Genomic DNA, 20,650 nt, shown 5'->3' on the forward strand with positions numbered 1-20,650 from the left:
TACTAAAGTAAAACAACTGTGGCCATATCTGAGGGCTATTGTACTTAAATATCATATCAAATTCAATCCTGGCAGGACATCACTTTTGTTCCTCGTTAGTCTTCAGAGTACACTGTTGATATGGTTGATAAAGGAGAGATTTGTATTGTTTCTCCCTTTCTAAGGGGTTGGCATCTTTTGGATTTTTTTTTTTTTTTTTTTTTTTTTTAGTTTACCCTTAGTGGAAGGTAAATGTAGATAAATCATTTTAAAACTTGCATAGTGGCTATGGGAGACTTCCATGTGGGGGAGGCAGAGACCCATGCCCAGAGACTCAGAGTCATCCACACTGGGGACTCTAGCCAAGAAACCCAGGCCCAGTTCAGCATGACCCCAGCCAGAGGTCTAGCCCCCATTCTGCGGTTGACCATCTGTCAACACATGGAGGCACCTCTGTCTACTAGCAGGGATTATACACCACCTGGAGGCTACCATCCCTAGAGGTCACTGTATTATCAAGTTCCTCCCAGACACCAGGCTACTGAAGACTAGGAGGTTTGCACAGTACTGTATAGTTATAGATTTTTTTATTAGTAGTAATATTATAATTATTCCTATTATACATACTATTATTCCTACTTTTCTTTTCTTTTATTAATCTTTTTCTCATCCTCTCTATTTTCCTGTTATCTTATCAGGCTCCTTGGAGACTCTTTCTTCCTTTTCACATGCTAACAACAAATTTTTAAATTCTGCTTTCACTACCCCTATGACACAGTACCTCTATAGACACTTTTTATCTCATTAACATTGTATTCTATACCCCTCCCCATCCTCTTTGTCTACAATTAGAAAATGTGGTCTTCATTGCAAACTCATTGCTAAGTTGTCAATAATAATCAAACTTAAAATCTCTGTTTATTAAGACAATATGGTTAATATCTTAAAAGGGAATACCTGAGTTAAGAATGCATATTATTTGTATGGTGTGCTGCTAATATTGATCTCTCACTTCAAGGTGAGGTATTGGAAACCGGCAGGGACACTATAAGTCTATAGGGGGGAAACTGCAATACCTCAGATTTGCACTCCTAGAGGGGAAGATACATGAATAATATGAGAAAACGAGGGAAGAAAGTGTCCCAGACAACCTGGATGCTACATCAATAAAATCCAATGACAGCATGGCAGAAGAAATGTCAGAAAGGGAGTTCAGAATGTACATAATTAAAATGATCAGAGAAGCAAATGATGAGATAAGAAAGCAAATGCAGACATTGAATGATTGCACCAATCAACAGTTAAAAGAGCAAAAGATCATTTCAATAAAGAGAGATTCTGAAAAAAAAAAAAAAAACAAAACAACAAACAGAAATCCTTGAAATGAAGGAAACAATAAACCAAATTGAAAACTCAATAGAAAACATAACCAGTAGGCCAGAACACTGGAAGATAGAACCTCAGACATTGAAGACAAAATATTTAATCTTGAAAAAAAGGTGACCAAACAGAGAAGATGGTAAAAAATCATGAATGGAACCTCCAAGAATTATGGGATATCATGAAAAGATCAAGTTTAAGAATTATTGGGATTGAGGAAGGTACAGAGATACAAACCAAGGAATGAACAATCTAGTCAAAGAGATAATATCAGAAAACTTCCCAAATCTGAAGAATTAAAGTGGAAAATCAAATACAAGAGGCTTACAGGACACCAAATGGACAAAATTACCATAGACCCACACCAAGGCACATTATAATGAAAATACCTAACACACAAAATAAAGACAGAATTTAAAGAATGCGAGAGAAAAGAATCAAATTACATTCAGGGGGAAACCAATAAGAATATCAGAAGATTTTTCAACCCAGACTCTAAAAGCTAGAAGGGCCTGGAACATTTTTCAAGCTCTGAAAGAAAACGTATGCCAACCAAGAATCTTATACCCAGCAAAACTTACCTTCAGATTTGATGATGAAATAAAATCCTTCCATGAAAAACAAAAGCTAAAAGAATTTACAAATAGAAAGCTGGCACTACAGAAAACTCATAGCAAAATATTCTGGCGTTGTGGTTTACTTATAAAGTTCGGTCTTACCCACAGGCAGCGGAGTCTTGCGATGTTTAGCCTTAAAAGAAACAGGTAATGGACTCAACTTCTGTGGGGGCGCTGGGCTAGGAGCCCTAGTGCCCAGCAAGAGGTAGTGGGAGCGGAAGCCGGAAGTGCTGGAAGCTCCGGGAGACCCCCCCCTCCGCCCCCCGCAGCTCAGGTGCAAGTTGCAAGCGGAAGGGTCACAAGGCCCATGCCCATTGGCGCGGAGACCGCTGTGAGGTGACTGTTCTTGGCGCCCACCTACTGCGTGTGGCCACTGGGGAGATGGAAGCCCCACCACCCGATGCCGCCATGTCCGCCTGAAGAGGAACTGGACGGATATGAGCCCAAGCCTCTTGGGAAGCTACCAGCTGTCTTGCCCTTGCTGGAGTTGTCTGGGAGGCCACTAAGAGCTCCACAACTGACGGGTCACTACCCTCCAAGCCGCCCCAGCGAGGAGGAGGACAAACGGTTGTACTGGCAGTCGCTGGAGATTATCTCTAGGTACCTTCAAGAGCAGGCAACCAGCACCAGGACGAAAAGCCAATGGGTGGATCTGGGGCCGCCAGCAGGAAGGTGCTAGAGACCCTAGAACGGGTCGGTTGGGAGTGCAATGCAGCCAGGAGATGGCCTTCCAAGGCATGCTTCGAAACTGGACCTCAGAAACGAGATGATGTCAAATTTTGTTTCGAGTGATGGTCCATGTGTTCAGTGATGGAGTAACAACTGGGGCAGGATTGTGACTAATTTCTTTTGGTGCCTTTGTGGCCAAACACTTGTAGAGCATAAACCAAGAAAGCTGCATTGAACCTTTAGCAGAAAGTATCACAGATGTTCTTGTAAGGACAAAATGGGACTGGCTGGTCAAACAAAGAGGCTGGGATGGGTTTGTGGTGTTCTTCCATGTAGAGGACCTAGAAGGCAGCATCAGACATGTGCTGCTGGCTTTTGCAGGTGTTGCTGGAGTAAGAGCTGTTTTGGCATATCTAATAAGATAGCCTTGTAGTGCAATAGTTGACTCTTAACCAACTCCAACCACCAAAACTTCTGTGAAATCAAATGTATTTATGAAGTTGGACTTCAAGCTGCCCAGGCTGTAACCTCCAAGAGTTTCACTCTAGCGACCTAGCCAGAAAGCAAGTGGCAAAGAGGATTATGTCTAACGAGAATAAATACTTAGGAAAAGTAGTCCCCCTTAAAGAGTTCACTGTATGGAAAGAAGCAAAGTTCACTTTCAGCACCAAGCAAACTGGGAGGCCATGGAAGAGGACTGTTAGATTTAGTGAAGTTAAGAATGGAAAACTTAAATTTCCTTGTCTAGAACCGAAGAGTGGCCAGTAGCCAGGCTAGTCATAGAATTCATTAAATATGCCCACGAATTAATTAATTTCCTATAGTGTTAAAGAGAAGCACTAACATGCCAGTGACCAATAAGAAATGATTTAAGCTACAAGTAATTGAGCTATGACTAAAAGCCTTAGTGCTGTGCAAAAGTGAAGGGAAGCTTTTCCTCTCTAATTAGCTTTCCCAAGTATACTTCTTGATAGAAGATCCAAGTGTTCAAGACTTTCTACCTGTTCTACTTTGGCTTGGTTTAAATGATCTTAGTTTATTAGCATAGTAATGGCCAAGAGTACTTCACTTAAAGGCTCAGCTAGTTACAAATATGAATATTCTCATTTTTAAAGACAGAAAACAACTTGTAAATGAATTGTCTGTAAAAATGTATATTATTACAGAGAAAATATTCTGTGAACATAAAAGGAGAAAAGTCTCAAATTTAAACTTTGAAATCTACAAGTTCTTCAGTTAGGAATCTATTTCTTCGTGCAGCTTTTCTATTCTAAACTTTCTCCTGGTCAGTTCTAGAGTATTTAGAGAACCAACTGTGATTGTATGCAACCTGGTTGTAGTGGGACAAATCTGATTCATAACTATACAGTCTTTAATTTTCCAATCTGGTATTGGTAAGTATTCCTTAGACAGTTTTTTTTTTTTTTTAATTAAACCTGGGATTGAAAACTTGTGGAATGACAAAACTCAACTCAAAATGGATCAAGATCTCGGATTCAGACCAGAGACCCTGCATCTTATAGAAGAAAAAGTAGGTCCAAACCTTCAACTTGTTGGCTTAGGAGCAGACTTCCTTAACAGGACTCCCATAGCACAAGAAATAAAAGCGAGAATCAACAACTGGGATAGATTCAAACTAAAAAGCTTTCTCTCAGCAAAGGAAACTATTAGTAATGTGAAGAGAGAGCCTACAGAGTGGGAGAATATCTTTGCCACTCATACTTCAGATAGAGCGCTAATTTCCAGAATCTATAAAGAACTCAAAAAAACTCTACAACCAAGAATACAAATAATCCAATCAACAAATGGGCTAAGGAAATGAACAGACACTTCACAGAAGATGTACAAGCAATCAACAGATATATAAAAAAGCATTCAATATCTCTAGTAAGAAGAGAAATGCAAATCAAAACTACCCTAAGATTCCATCTCACCCCAATTAGAATGGCGATTATCAAGAACACAAGCAATGATGGGTGTTGGCGAGGATGTGGGGGAAAAGGTACACTCATACATTGCTGGTGGGGTTGCAAATTAGTGCAGCCACTCTGGAAAGTAGTGTGGAGATTCCTCAGAACTCTTGGAATGGAACCACCATTTGACCCAGCTATCCCACTCCTTGGCCTATACCCAAAGGACTTAAAATCAGCATACTACAGAGATACAGCCACATCAATGTTCATTGCTGCTCAATTCACCATAGCCAGATTGTGGAACCAACCTGGATGTCCTTCAATTGATGAATGGATAAAGAAACTGTGGCATATATATATACAATGGAATATTCTCCGCCATAAAGAATGATAAAATTATGGCATTTGCAGGCAAATGGATGAAATTGGAGAATATCATGCTAAGTGAGATAAGCCAATCTCAAAAAAGGAAAGGACGAATGATCTCGCTGATAAGCGGATGAAGACATACAATGGGGGGTGGGAGGGTTAGGGTTAGGGTTAGGTTTAGGTTTTGGTTAAGGAGGGTGGTAAGAATGGGAGGAAGAAAGGACGGTATAGAGGAAAAAGAGGGGTGGAAGGGGTGGGGGAAGGGAAAAATATAACAGAATGAATCAAACAACATTGCCCTATGTAAATTTATGATTACACAAATGGTATGCCTTGACTCCATGTACAAACAGAGGAACAACATGTATCCCATTTATTTACAATAAAAAAAAAAAAAGAATCTGGGCATGACTGAGCTGCATCTTTTTATTCAGGGCATGGAACTAGCTCACAATCAAGGTGTTGCCAGAGCTGATAACTCATCTTAAAATGGTTAATTTTAGGTTTTAATTTGACTGAGTTAAGGAATACCTAAATAATTGATGACACATTATTTCTGGGTGAGTTTATCAGGTTGTTTTTGGAAGAGATTATCATTTGAATAAGTAAGTGAGTAAAGAACATCTGCTCTTAACAATGTGGGTGGGCATCATCCAATCCACTGAGGGGCTGAATCAAGCAAAAGGAGGAGGAAGGGTACTTCACTCTCTCTGTTTTAGTTGAGACATCCTCTTCTCACCCCTCAGACACTGGAGTTTTCAGTTGCCAGGTCTTTGGATGTGGATTAAAATACCCAGAGCACAATCTTTCCTCTGACATCAGCTTGCAGCTGGCAGATCATTACACTTCTCAACCTCTGTGATCACTGAGCCAATTCTAATAATAAATCCCCTTTACCTCTATCAATCTATCTTTCTAACTGTCATCTGTCTAATCTCCTCTGAATTCTCTTTTTGTAGAAGAATCCTAACACACATCTGAAATCTTGACTAAGATGAAACCGCTTCTAACCTCTTGTGGTTATTGACAGGATTCTGTTCTCTGAAGCTTATTGAGTTGAGGTCCTCAGTTCCATGATGATTATGGCTATGGTTGCAGATCTCCCTCACTTCCTGGCCACATGGGACATGCAGGAGAGGACTCACAATGGGATGAGGGTCCTGAGGGGTGGGGCCCATGCCTACATCTCTCTGCTGTTGATGGTCAAGGGGAAAGGGTCATGGTAGTTAAAAATGAAGCTACTTGGAGGAGGTTGGCCCACACCCAGGGCTACAGTTGAGACAGATTAGAAATGCACAGCCCTGTATAAGGAATGGGGATGTTTGGGGCAGGGACACAGTACTGGGAAACCAACCATGCAAAGATTCCTACCAGTAAGTGTTCTTTGATACCCCCTCAATACCTCAATAATTGGAAAAGTCTAAATATCTTTGATATTTTTAAGACCTGGTTAGAACAAAAAAATACTTCATCTCTCATCTCTCTATCAACCTATTTATTTATTTCACTATCTCTGCACCAGTCACTGACAGTGATTGAGAAAGGCCTAGGAAGGACCCAGTCACCTCTTCTACCTAATGTAGAAAGTTTCTTTACAAGGTCCTGAGAGAGCCCAGGCTAGAAACAGGAGCTTGGCATCACTGAAGCAGTCAAACTTCTTCCATTAGATTGAACATCCCTGTCAGCAAGGCCTAACTAGTCTGATACCCAAACCTTTAGTAAGAGGATTAAAATCATGCCTAGGCCAATTCCTGCATGGGTCCTGTGAATCCTGGTGTCTGGGTTGAGCACCTAGAACACTCAGTCTAGGGCCATGGGCCTTTTCATCAGTTTTCTGTATGTCTTAATATTTAGCTGTATTTTTTTCATCTGGGGCTCTAGAAATCTAGATATTTACCCAGAAAATTCATTATCTGCATAAGAAGAATTGTATTTCCCACAAAATTAATCAGTCACAATGTGCTTAACCCTTCAAGGTTATTGTCCAAGGCTTCTGCTCTCCAATATGCAGACACCCGCCATAGGTAGTTCTTTAAACTTAAGTATCAATTAAATTTAAATAAGATTTAAAATTCAACTTCTCAGTCACATGTGGCACTTTTAGGTGTTCCCTCATGTGGACACAAAGATAGACATGCATAGATACAGAACGTTCTTATCACTGTGGGAAGTTCCAGTGTGCAGCGCTGGCCCAGGGAAGGCCAGGGGTGAGTGTCAACTATCTACCTATTTTCTTCCAGCATGATAGACTCCAGATAGAACTTTACTTAGTGACTCACATCTCTGTGTGTCCTAGCTCAATCCTGCTCCTCTTCCTCCACCTTTATCAGTCCTCCTTCAAGCTGTTTCCTACCATGCGTTTCACTGTTAAACAGGAACCTAGTTCTATACTCAGGAAAACATGTATATTCTCTTTTTCTGTCAGTTTCCCTTTCTGTAATTGGTCAGTTGGCCCCTACCTCATCACTCTGTTGGTCTAGTTACAAGTAATCTCTCTGCTGTGATCTCTCTCTCTCTCTCTCTCTCTCTCTCCTATTCTCAGTCACCAGCAGCATGCTGTGTGCATGATTCTGCTGTCATATTATGGCACACAGAGACTATAACAATTGCTTGGAATACTGATCTGATTGAACAAGCTGCTCCTGTTTGAAAGACCTGCACCTGCTAGGAGCGTTGACTCTTGAGTACATTGTGCAAGCCCCTTATAGCACAAGGTCATGAGTTTCAAGGCTCTGCCCCCAGGATCCCACTTCCACCCTGTTCCAACTCCACACCTCTGTGGCCCAATTCTTGCTGTCTCCAGATGCCCTTTGGGAAACCAAATGATCTATCGGTCACCACTTTCTCTATTCTTAATCTTGGTATTTTACTCTGTCAGTGACCTATGAGGAACTACTTATTTACCCTCTCAATTTTCATCAGGAGAAAAATCACTTCTAGGGAAAATAAATTCCAAAGAGACTTTCCCCCCAGTATAAACACCAGACCCTTGGATTCCTTCCATGTTTCCCAATCCAGACCTACTTCTCCCAGAATGGCTACAGGGTTGGGTTGGCAAGAGATGAAAAAAGATAAAAAGAACAGTTTGGTGATGACTCAGCCAGATTGTTCTTTTTGGTGAGGAAGAAACTTTGGATCCTCCTGTTGACTGCAAAGGTCCCAAAGAGAGACCTAGAGGAAGCCACTCAACTAAGGTCAAATCATTGAATAAATATCAACTGAGGCTTACTTTCTAATTTCATGAAAACCATTGCAGGTGACCTTGAGAACAAGGCCTCTCTGTCCACTAACTGTGGTGGACCATGAGTTCTGGAACCTACACTAGATTAAGGTTAGGTCAGAGTGAAGACTGTTGATTGGACACAGATGGAACTGCAGAGCCTGGGGTGTAAGGCCTGGCATGGACCCCTACAGACCCCTACATAAGCAATTCAGTGCCAGAAGCAAAGTTGTTTAGGATTATCCCCCCACAACACTTCCAGAAGCACAAACAGGTCCAGATCTGAGAGGTCGGGAGTCCTCCATCCATCATGATCACCAGAGCATGAACTATTACTAGTTTTCATCCCTGTGTTGCCCACCCCACCCCCTTTTTGTTGCTATTTTCTCACCTACTCTGCTTTCTCTTCCTCATTCTCCCTTCTCCACTTCCCTTTGGTCCACCCTTTTTTCTTTTCTGTTCACAGTCTTCTCAGAAAGATGCTGAGGAAAAGGAGAATGGAATCCTCCTTTCTATCTCATCCAGTGTCTCATTTTTCCTGTCAATTTCCCCTTCTTCTTCACCTTCATTCTCTGTTCTACCCGCTTTCCACCCCAGTGACATTGACTGATCGAAAAAGCCTCCTACGGTGAGCCCAGTTGGATTTCCTGTTCTGTGGAGAGGAGACAAAGGCTAGGACAATCTTCCAAAGGTTTTTTAGACACAGAGGATTGCGATGGAGAGAGCTCTGAGATCAGGTGCTGGACAGTGGTGGAAGCACACCACTTCCCTTCCCTGTTATCTACTCTGCCAGATCCTGCAACCCCAATGGGGAAAAAGAAAGGAGAGTGGATGTGACAGCTTTTATCAAATTAGCATGGTTTTTAGCATGAATGTTGTGCTATTTCTGTTGGCAAGAAAATGATAAACCAATTTTTATCTATGCCCGGACAATCTCACACATAAGAAAACAGTGAAAATCAACTCAACAGGTTAGATGTTTGCTCTTTTCACTGCATTATTCAAAGAAATATATTCATTGAACTTGCACTACTAATTCTTTGTATTGGTACATCTTGCTGGATTTGTTCCCTATTGCTACTGTAAAAAATTATCACAAATTTAGTCACTTAAAGCAACACAAAATTTATTGGGGCCAGAAATCTGAAATGGATCTCACAGACTAAAATTCAGGTGTCAGCATAGCTGGTTCCTTTTGGTGACCACAGGGGAAAATCCCTGCCCTTTCCAGCTTCTAAAGGAAACCATCCTGGAAACCATCTATGTTCAAAATCAGCATCACAGTATCTTCAACCCTCTTTCTGACTCTGCTTCTACCATCACATCTCTGACTCTTTTACCCAGGGTTTTACACTGGGCAACAGTTCAACAACTCATGCCACATTTATTATTTGGCTGCTATTTGTGGGGTAGGCAATTTTGGGAGCAAACAAATAATAGAATGTGCCGATTTTTTTTTTTTTTTAAGACCAACTACTGTAATCTGTGCAATTAGCCAGGAATGACAGCGACTTAGTATTTCTTTCTGCTTCTTTTGCTCTTTGAGCACCCTCTGCTGGCCAAAGCAGCACGACACTCCTGTTACCATGACTGATTCCTCATCGTACTTCTGTGAATTGCATTATAAATTGTTTTCTGTATCTGGTATCTAGTGCATAGCAGAAACCCAGAACCTATTTAGTGAAAGCTAACAAACTAGAATCATGGAAGATTAAAACAGTCATGCATCTTCCCCAATATCTTGAATTCCAGTTAGTGAAGGTGTAGGTAGAGGTGGTAGTGATGTGTTGGAAATGGTGAATAGGACTCATTTTCTATGAACACACCCAATTATTCAGAAATAAAATCCCTGTGCTGAGAACACAGAAAGAGAGAAGCGGGGGAGAGCGAGACAGAGAGAGAGAAAGAGAGAGACTGATTCGACACCGCTTCTGTCCTCAAAGGGATTGCAATCTAGTAGGGGGTAGAACAAATCCCCAAATGGCTCCTTTTATGTTATTAATCAAAGGTGGTCCTCAACCACAGAGGAAACAGCCAGCCTCCAGGATACTTTCCTGTCATCCAGGTCAGTAAATCAAGAGATGGTGGAGCCTTAGCCAACCTATACACCTCAAAAATATCCAGGGCAGAAGGAAGAGTGAACTTAGGACCTTATGGAGTTCAGAAGCTGTGAGAGATTTCAAGCAAGAAGCAGAGGAATTGGGGTCACTCATGACAGTGTGGCACTTGATAAAGGCCTTGAAGTACAGGAAGCATGCCACCAAGGTGATGTTCCTCGGGAGGTTATTGAGTCCTTAAAAACTTGAGGAACTTGAGCTCAAGAGGCTACTTCAGTCAGGGGAAATGTAAATCCCAGTACCTATTTTGGGGAGTGTATATAATCCATTTTACCTGAGTTGTGTGCATGCTGGTTGAAGGTAGAATCTGGGTGCCCAATAGAGTGGAGTCAAGAATGATTCTGTCATTTACTGTCTCAGTTTTGGGCTGCCTCAGATTTTAATTTGTAATCTGAGGCACTGATGTGATCTTGGAATCTTAGCCCAGATGATATTAATGCACTGGGCCTGAGTGGCTCCTCATGATGTGTGTATTTGTGGTAGGGGAATGTGACTCTGCTCTTCCCTATGAAGTTCCAGTCTGTGACCTACATACCTGGGTTATTCTGGATATGGAAGTTAAAATGTCCCATCCCAAATATTTTCTCCTTCATGTACTTTGAGCTAGTTCAATGAAGAAGCTACAGACCTCTGAAGATTCATGAATGACTCTGAAAAGCTGACATTTGATGAGATAAATTTATATCTACTATATTTGTAAATTAAATAGGGAATGCCACAGATATAGAAATGGCTCTGAAAAGATGTCCTTTTGTAAAATAAATTTACATCTATCTACATTAGTAAAGTAATTAGGGGATGCTGACAGAGACTTTTTTTTTTTATCTTATGCATCTGATATCTGCCCCTATCTGCCTAGGAGGAATCTTTCCACAAGAAGAAGAGTTTGGGGGTCTGATAACAAAGACAGAGATTACTGCTGGTGGCTGCTACCTGGTACTCCATTTGTATAACGAAACTAGCCTTGCTTCCTATACCCATTGAAGCCAGAATTGGGAACAGGTAGTTAGTGTAGAAATAGGGGATCAGGTCAAATCGAGGAAATGGAGGCCATAAAGTCATCTGCCTCTGGAAGTTAGAGACTGCCCCTGGAAGGATGGAATGTCAAGGATCTCCGGAGGCCATTGATTACCAAATTTACCTGCCTTTATCAAGGACTGCAAGCATGGAGCTGCTAATTAATGCCCCCTGGGCCCTTGCCTGCCTGAATCACCTTGGCCCTCCCCCTGCCATGGCTTCTCACTTAATGCAAAACCAGGCCTAGTCATGTAGGCAGGAAGGAAAGATAAGGGGGGAGAGAACTGTAGAACAAAAGAGAATTTAACCTATAAAAGATGTAGGGTGCACTCACTTCTTGGGACTTTAGAACATCAGCCATGGCCCCCTTCTCCCTGCCGGGAGAAGTCTGTATTATTAGCTTTAAATAAAACCTGCTTAATATGCTTGCCTTGGCGTGCTTCTCTAGTGTTCAGTCTTCAACATTAGAAGGAGCAGAACTCGTCACCGGTAAACAGCGGTATCACCATCCTCCTCCCAATCTTAAATACCCTGCCCCACCATTCAAAGGCCTGTCCTTTTAAACTTTACATCTTACCTTTCTTGAAATCTAATACTCCCATTCTTTAGGCATGTAATAAAATGTGTATGTTCCTTTTCCTGTTCTTCCTATTGTCAGTTCATTTCATAGACTAAAATTATTGAGTCTTTGGAGAGTAAAGAGTAAATTTAAAACTTCCTAACACTGAGCCTGTATAGAGTCAGTGTGTGGACTGATGGATTGATTTATCAGTAGAGAAGCTGCTGTTACCAAGACAGAATTACAGGAAGAGTGACAGTGAGGATGCCCCACAGCATGATCATTCAGGGAGAGATGCACAGCTCAGGTCCAGCTTCCAGAAGATGGGCACAGGATTGTTTCTTCTGCATTCTGTTCTGAGATTGTCTTTCCCTTCATTTCTGCCTGTTTCTAAATTCCTAAATTTAAAGCCAGATGGGGCATAGATATCATGTGCAAAAGTGCTGATAAGATGGGAAGAAATAGAAAATACTTCAATCATACTGAATAACAACACCTGGCCCCTGCCATATAAATCCAGAGTTGTCAGATAGGTGTCACCTACTTACATTCATGACAGTCAGTGGTAATTTTATCACAGGAGAAGAGATGTCTGCATAGTAAGGTCTGAGGAGTTCCTGGAGAGAAAAAAGAGATCTTGACTCAGGACTCACAGGATTCTTGACTTATATGCCCAATCAAAGGCATAGACAGAGTTTTGATTAGTAAAGTTGATACATGGTTGTTTTAGTGAGCTTTTTTGTCACTGTGACCCAAAGACCTGACAAGGACAATTTAGAAGAGGACAAGTTTATTTTGACTGACAATTTCAGAGGTCTCTGTCAATGGATGGCTGATGGCTGACAACATAGCTCAGGGTCCAAGGTGAGGCTGAACATCATGGCAGAAGGGTATGGTGAAGAAATCAGCTCAGGACATCAAGACATGGCAGGAAGAAAGTAAAGAGAAATACTGAACCTTTTATACTCCTACCAGCAGAGCATGAAAACTAGATTTATAGGTCCAGTAACATTAAATAATAAATTGTGGTAACATTCTTTTAGTACAAAATGTTATGACAGTACAAAATACTTAAATATGTCAACAAGCTGAATATTAAAACATGATTGAGTGAAAAATCATATAGACTGTATCCAGCATATTATTTCATAAGGATAAAAGGAATGATAAAAAAAATACAATAGATCAGAGTATACATTCATATTCATGGGAAGGATGGCAGGTGCTGGAGAGGAGTGGAGAGTGGGCCAGGTTGGCAATGGGTTTTAACTGCACTGACAATGTTTTATTTCTTTACACTGTGTGTAGGTGCATAAGCCCTCATGTCATTATTCATATATCTTCCTGTATGTCATCAATACTGTACATTTTGAGAAATTAGTAATGATATATAAAATGCCCTACAAATATAGTTATCTATCTTAGCCCTGTGACTTGATCTCTCTCCCTGTATACATTAACCCTGCCTTCTTTCTAAAGGAGAAAACCCTAGGTGGGAAGTCATACAAAAATTTATACAACATCCTGAAGAGGATACAGGGTCCTGGTTAGGACTCCTGCAGGCAAACCACTTCATAGGAGATCTTCTGGATGAGCCAACCCAGAAAATGCATGGGGAGCTGTAACAGTGCAATCATTCTCTCTTTGGTGTTCACTCCTCAAGTGCTTATAGCTGCCTGAGTGCATGCACCAGCTCCTAAGGACAAGGATGCATATTACTCTTTTTTACTCCATATGTGGCAATGTGATAACAGCTTTATATGTTATTTTGATAATTCATAAAATATTACCAGTTAAATAGATGTAATTGAAATCTTTCTATATATTAGGAAACAGATAAGAATGACCAAATGACTTCACAAGGTAAAATAGCTTATAAATAAAAGGATGAGATCTCAAGCACAGGTCTGCAAGAATGCAGTAATATATGCTATAGTCCCAAGCCTGTCAGAAACTCAAATGAAAGATAGAATGAAGCCAAAAAGGGATATAAGGAAGAAAGGAAGGAAGAAAAGGTGGAAGGAAGGAAGGAAGGAAGGAAGGAAGGAAGGAAGGAAGGAAGGAAGGAAGGAAGGAAGGAAGGATGGAAGGAAGGAAAGAAAGAAAGAAGGAGGCAAAAGAAAGAAGACTGAATGTAGGAAAACTGAGTTTGGTCTCTAGTAGTGGTAGTGATACCCCTGGCCTAGCCAGTGAGTACTAAAGGCTGTATACCAGGAGCTGTTCACAGGACTACTACCATGTGACTACCAGGGTCCTGATGACAAATTCTCCAAAACTTTTCTTAACCCTATTTCTTAGGACATCAACTAGTATCTTTGCATGTGTGAGGACAACCAAGGCCTGATCCCTCAAGCCAGTCTGTGAAACCTCAGTCAACTCTTCTGGTGCCTATGAATACATAGAAAGGTTAGGGGTGGTTTAGATCTACCACAGGAAGAGGTGAGTATTATTCCAAGTACCCAGACCAAAAGGGGCAGAGAGGAGAACACCTTTCAATTTTGAGTTCTTGCTGGAGATGGGATGTTGTCAGATGTGGGTTGGCCTCTCAGGAAGGGAGTGAGTGTGATGGTGCCCCTTAACTCAGACACCAGGAGCCAGGTTCTGTGACGCAGACTCAATTTATTCAGGAAGTGCAATAGTTTATATATGGAGTGAGAACCAATCATTTTAATGAGATAGCCAGGCCACTGCTCAGGTTACATGTTTACAATACTGTACTACAGGGAAGAGCAGACTTCTACAGGGGACCAGGAAGGCCCAAGAGGCATTGGGTCATCATAGAGTGTTCTCATGTGACATGATGAGAACCCAGTGTTCTGTGCTCAAGCCTGGTCCATACCTTGGATCCATGCCTGGTACACCCCAGGATTCTCATTTTCCCCCTTTTTCTTTTTTGCCATCATAACCTGAGTTAACATGACCTGTCTAGTCTCAATTTTTGAGGTTCTGTTACAAAGGGAGTGAATACATAGGAATGATATTACAATGCCAGCAAGGGAGAGGCCAAATAATGCAATATTTACAGGATCAAATAAGGAGGTGATTTTGTTCCATAATCATGTGAAGAAAGAAGCATTTAGTACAAGTTGGACTCAGGTTTCATTGATTGACATGATTGCATGACCTAGATTGAGCATTAAGTTTTGAAATCGGGAGTTCCAAGGCCCCCTTAAATACGTACTTAATTCTTGCCTCCATTTAGTCACGTTGTCAAGTGTTACCATAGTTTCACAAGCATAGGGTAATGTGGAATTACATTGTAGACGCATTGTTATTTGCATAATATCTATTCTTTCATTTGTGAGATCCATTTGTTGCTGTAAATTTAGGATACCTCCTTGTATTAATGTATTAGTTTTGTGTTGAAGAGCAAAGGCTTCACTGACTCTAGTAGCCTACACATTTAGCACTGTGGCATCAGCACCAGTCTGTACTAAGGCTATTGTGGCAGCAGTTGAAGCAGCTAGAGCAGAGATGATGATACCTACAAGCAATGCAGTAAGTCCAAAATCTCTTTTAGCATGTATTAACTGTACATTTTTAGTAAGAACTATTGGTTGAATAGTATGAGTATCATTTGATATAGCCCAAATATAAGGAGGTACTCTAGCTAATAATGCAGCAGAAAACTTAGGAGACCAACAATTGGTCAGGAAGCACTGTATAGAATTATCACAATATACAGACATATTGGTGGTTTGATTAGAAACAATGAAATAAAAGGGATGCTGAACACAGAGAGGCGCATTAAACGTTCATGAAGATGTTCCATTAAAACGAGTCCCATTGAGGAAAAGCATAGCTCCTATATCTAAACATCTCTGCTGATTACATAGCAACTGAGTACCTAAGTGAGGCACTTCCAGAAGAATTATAATACATTTTCTGTGAGCTTGGGATGGGTTTTGAGGCACTTTTTACTAAAGGTCTGGCAAAGGATGAAAGCTGCTGGGTAACTCTAAAGGGAGGGTAACTTTGCACACACTGGCAGGGATGGATGTCTGCCAATGGCCTAATTTTGTTTACATTTTTAGTGATATTGGCAGGAATCCATGGGCAGACAGGCAAACCAGGTAAAGCATCTGTAGAACTATTCTTAGCTACAGAAGTTAATTTAACCAGCCTAAGACCTGTGGTGTTTCCTATAGCATGATCTAGGAGAGTATCAGGACATAAGCAGATTACTTGAACATAATGAGTGCTCAGAAGTGGAGGAACAATTGGACAACTTCATGAATAGCCAACTACCAGTAGTGCTAACAGTAGTATTAAATCGAGCTCAACGAGGAGGTGCTGAAGTGGCAGGAATGCCTATGGAAGTATTAGAAGTTAAAATAGAAGGCAGGACATCTGTACCTAAGCCTAATGGCATCACCATGGACGGATTGGGGATCCCAATAACTGTTGCACCAGAGTGGTGAGAATTAGCAGTGATAATAGCACACATTAGAAAAAACAAAGTGGATGGGGGCATATCACCTTCAGGAGCCATTTTTTGAGCCTCCTGAGCTACCCTCTTTAATCCCCCCTAAGTTACTGGAGGTGCATGGTGACCTCTTTTCTTCCTTCATTTTTCTTGTGTGTTTGATGATTGTTCTTGTCTGGCTGAGGAGCCCTCTGTGTCCTCAAGGTGGAGCCTCTTCAGTTCCTCCATCAGGGTTTGCGAACGCCTTTTCTTGTTGCCCTCCTTGCGATGTAGCGGGCTTGACTGATCTGGCTGGTATCCAAATTGGCGTAGATTCACCTTCTAGGAAAACACAAGCAAAACCTCACCCCTGAGTTAGTAAAGGGTGTGGTCCACGAAGGCAATTTGATAGGGGGTCCTTCCAATACATCAATGGCACACGAGTGTTACTGGAAAAGGAACCCCAATGCTTCATGGCTGGTGAGATGCTGTGGTCATCAAAGGTTAGGAAATTCAGAGTGAACAGAATGTGATTGAGTGTGTATGATGGGGGCATATGTGTTCCCTCTTCTCCCCCTTTTTCTTTTGGTAGCTGAGTTTTTTTTTTTTCTTTTTTTATTTTAATTAAAAATCATAAATTTACATAGGGCAATGTTGTTTGATTCATTCTGTTATTTTTTCCCTTCCCCCCTCCCCTCCCACCCCTGTTTTCCCTCTATACATTCCTTTCTTCCTCCATTCTTACCACCCTCCTTATCCCTAACCCTAAACCTAACCCTAACCCTAAAGCTAACCCCTCCTACCCCCCCTTATATGACCTCATCCGCTTATCAGCAAGACCATTTGTCCTTTAGTTTTTGAGATCGGCTTATCTCACTTAGCATGATATCCTCCAACATCCATTTGCCTGCAAATGCCATAATTTTGTCATTACTCATGGTGGAGTAATATTCCATTGAATATATATGCCACAGTTTCTTCATCCATTCATCAACTGAAGGGCATCTGGGTTGGTTCCACAATCTGGCTATAGTGAATTGAGCAGCTATGAACATTGATGTGGCTGTATCTCTGCAGTATGCTGATTTTAAGTCCTTTGGGTATAGGCCAAAAGTGGGTTAGCTGGGTCAAATGGTGGTTCCATTCCAAGCTTTCTGAGGAATCTCCATACTGCTATCCAGAGTGGCTGCACTAGTTTGCAACCCCACCAGCAATGTATGAGTGTACCTTTTTCCCCACATCCTCGCCAACACCTATTGTTGCTTGTATTCTTGATAATCGCCATTCTAATTGGGGTGAGATGAAATCTTAGGGTAGTTTTGATTTGCATTTCTCTTATTACGAGAGACGTTGAACATTTTTTCATATATCTGTTGATTGCTTGTACATCTTCTTCTGTGAAGTGTCTGTTCATTTCCTTAGCCATTTGTTGATTGGATTATTTGTATTGTGTTATTGGATTATTTGTTGATTGGATTATTTGTGTAGTTTTTTGAGTTCTTTATAGATTCGGGATATTAGCGCTCTATCTGAAGTATGAGTGGCAAAGATATTCTCCCACTCTGTAGGCTCTCTCTTCAAATTACTGATAGTTTCCTTTGCTAAGAGAAAGCTTTTTAGTTTGAATCTATCCCAGTTCTTGATTTTTGCTTTTATTTCTTGTGCTATGGGAGTCCTGTTAAGGAAGTCTGCTCCTAAGCCAACAAGTTGAAGGTTTGGACCTACTTTTTCTTCTATAAGATGCAGGGTCTCTGGTCTGATTCCAAGGTCCTTGATCCATTGTGAATTGAGTTTCGTGCAGGGTGAGAGATAGGGGTTTAATTTCATTCTGTTGCATTTGGTTTTCCAGTTTTCCCAGCACCATTTGTTGAAGAGGCTATCTTTTCTCCATTGCATATTTTTGGCCCCTTTGTCTAGTATGAGAAAACTGTATTTATTTGGGTTTGTGTCCGTGTCCTCTATTCTGTACCATTCATCTACCTGTCTATTTTGGTACCAATACCATGCCATTTTTGTTACTATTGCTTTGTAATAGAGTTGAAGATCTGGTATTGCGATACCCCCTGCTTTGCTCTTTCTACTGAGGATTGCTTTAGCTATTCTGGGTTTCTTATTCTTCCAGATGAATTTCTTAATTGCTTGCTCTATTTCTGTAAGGTAGGTCATTGGGATTTTAATTGGAATTGCATTGAATCTGTATAGCACTTTTGGTAGTATGGCCATTTTGCCAATATTAATTCTTCCTATCCATGAACATGGGAGATCTTTCCATCTTCTAAGGTTTTCTTTAAGTTTTTTCTTTAGTGTTCTGTAGTTCTCATTGTAGAGGTTTTTCACCTCTTTTGTTAGATTGATTCCCAAGTATTTTATTTTTTTCAATGCTATTGTGAATGGGGTAGTTTTCCTAATTTCTCTTTCTGAAGATTCATCACTTATGTATAAAAATGCATTAGATTTATGAGCATTGATCTTGTAACCTGCTACTTTACTGAATTCACTTATGAGTTTTAAGAGTTTTCTGGTGGAATTTCCAGGTTCCTCTAAATATATAATCATGTCATCAGCGAACAGGGATAGTTTAAGTTCCTCTTTTCCAATTCGTAACACTTTAATTTCTTTGGTTTGTCTAATTGCTCTGGCTAGAGTCTCAAGAACAATGTTGAATAGAAGTGGTGAAAGAGGGCATCCCTGCCTTGTTCCAGTTTTTAGGGGGAATGTTTTCAGTTTTTCACCATTTAGAATGATATTGGCCATGGGCTTAGCGTACATGGCCTTCACAATGTTAAGGAATGATCCCACTACCCCAATTTTTTCTAGTGTTTTGAGCATGAAGGGATGCTGTATTTTATCGAATGCTTTTTCTGCATCTATTGAAATAATCATGTGATTCTTAACTTTAAGTCGGTTGATATGGTGAGTGACATTTATTGATTTCCGGATGTTGAACCAACCTTGCATCCCTGGGATAAAACCCACTTGATCGTGGTGCACTATCTTTTTAATATATTTTTGTATGTGATTTGCTAAAATTTTGTTGAGAATTTTTGTGTTGATGTTCATTAAGGATATTGGTCTGAAATTTTCTTTCTTCGATGTGTCTCTGTCTGGTTTAGGTATCAGGGTGATATTGGCTTCATAGAATGAGTTTGGGAGGGTTCCCTCCTCTTCTATGTTATGAAATACTTTGAGAAGTATTGGAATGAGCTCTTCTTTAAAAGTTTTGTAGAACTCGGCTGAGAACCCATCTTGTGCCGGACTTTTCTTTGTTGGTAGGCTTTTGATGACCTCTTCTATTTCATTGCTCGAAATTGATTTATTTAAGTTGTGTATGTCCTCCTCGTTCAGTTTAGGTAATTCATATGTCTCTAGAAACTTGTTGATGTCTTCGAGGTTTTCTGTTTTGTTGGAATATAGATTTTCAAAATAGCTTCTAATTATGTTTTGTATTTCACTCGTGTCTGTTGTGATATTTCCTTGTTCATTCCAAATTTTAGTAATTTGAGTTTTCTCCCTCTTTCTCTTTGTTAGTGTGGCTAAGGGTTTATCAATTTTATTTTTTCAAAGAACCAACTATTTATTTTGTTAATTTTTCAGATTGCTTCTTTTGTTTCAATTTCGTTGATTTCGGCTCTGATTTTAACTATTTCCTGTGTTCTACTACTTTTGGTGTTGGTCTGCTCTTCTTTTTCAAGGGCTTTGAGCTGTAATGTTATGTCATTTATTTGTTGATTTCTACTTCTTTTGTTGAATGCGCCCCATGAAATAAATCTTCCTCTCAGTACTGCTTTCATAGTGTCCCAGAGATTTTGATATGATGTGTCTTTGTTCTCATTTACTTCTAAGAATTTTTGAATTTCCCTCCTGATGTCTTCTGTTATCCATTCATCATATAATAGTGTATTATTTAATCTCCAAGTATTGTAGAAGTTTCTGTTTTTTTTTCTGTCATTTAATTCTAATTTCAGTCCATTATGATCTGATAGAGTACAAGGTAGTATCTTTATTTTCTTGTATTTGCTAACAGTAGCTTTGTGGCATAAAACATGGTCTATTTTAGAGAAGGATCCATGTACTGCTGAGAAGAAAGTGTATTCATTCTTTGTTAGATGGTATATTCTACATAAGTCGGTTAAGTCTAAATTGTTGATTGTGTTATTGAGATCTATGGTTTCTTTATTCAATTTTTGTTTGGACGATCTATCCAGGGGTGAGAGAGGTGTGTTAAAATCACCTAGTATTATTGTGTTGTGGTCTATTTGATTTCTGGAATCGAGAAGGATTTGTTTGATGTACATGAATGAGCCAATGTTTGGGGCATAGATATTTATAATTGTTATGTCTTGCTGATTTATGTTTCCCTTAAGCAGTATGTAATGTCCTTCTTTATCCCTTCTGACTAGTTTTG

At 40.3% G+C, this 20,650-nt stretch overlaps 1 pseudogene across 1 annotated transcript; it reads left to right on the forward strand.

The window, feature by feature from the left end:
* Nucleotides 1-2,357: 2,357 nt before the first annotated feature.
* On the forward strand, nt 2,358-3,241 carry LOC306639597 (induced myeloid leukemia cell differentiation protein Mcl-1 homolog; annotated as a pseudogene). The gene has a single exon. The product of its transcript is annotated as an induced myeloid leukemia cell differentiation protein Mcl-1 homolog (transcript).
* The last annotated feature ends 17,409 nt before the right edge of the window (nt 3,242-20,650 follow it).

Source organism: Sciurus vulgaris (genome assembly GCF_902686455.1).
Source record: "Sciurus vulgaris genome assembly, chromosome: 11".
NCBI classification, from domain to species: Eukaryota; Metazoa; Chordata; class Mammalia; order Rodentia; family Sciuridae; genus Sciurus; species Sciurus vulgaris.